The sequence below is a fragment of the Arachis duranensis genome, chromosome 3, assembly GCF_000817695.3.
Source record: "Arachis duranensis cultivar V14167 chromosome 3, aradu.V14167.gnm2.J7QH, whole genome shotgun sequence".
Classification (NCBI taxonomy): Eukaryota; Viridiplantae; Streptophyta; class Magnoliopsida; order Fabales; family Fabaceae; genus Arachis; species Arachis duranensis.
This window is the reverse complement of record NC_029774.3, coordinates 9181973-9182642: the sequence shown is the minus strand read 5'-3', so window position 1 is coordinate 9182642 and position 670 is coordinate 9181973.

Sequence of the window (670 nt, the reverse complement as noted above, 5' to 3'; positions counted from 1 at the left end):
GACAACCTATTAAGTGAATATGAAAAACTATAACTCATTGGCTTCAAATTTCAACCATTTTTTTTTGGGTGACCTCAAATTTCAACCGTTTAGATGTTCTTATTTGTCCTTTTTAATTAAAAAAATCTATTCATTTAATTTTTTTCATTAAATATAGTATATACATCTTCATACTCATATTCATATTATTATACATATATATTATATGTCTGAGTTAAGATTTACTTTTAAATGTTCTTTATTAAATAATAAAAAACATTGTATTTTTGTTAATTAAATAATTTTTAATTTATTATATTTATATTAATAATTCATGTTTAGTATTTAAAATTTAAAATCTAAGATAATTCATTTTTTATTTCTCTTTTTTTATCTTTAATAACAAAATAATATTCAGAAACGTTTCCTTTTTAATTATTTTTTTAGAATGCATTAGTATTTGTCCTCATTTAAAATATAAGAAATAAATATTGATTTAATGTTCAAAATAAAGATGAGCAACAAAGTAACCGTGGGAATAATATATTACATATAGTAGTATTATTCTTAATTAGCATGTAACCATATCTCACTTTATCACACTTTATGGATGCGAGGATGTCTCCTTGTCTCATACCAACCATAATAATAAGAGAATAATAAAGGTGTAAATGATAAAATTCATTCTTAT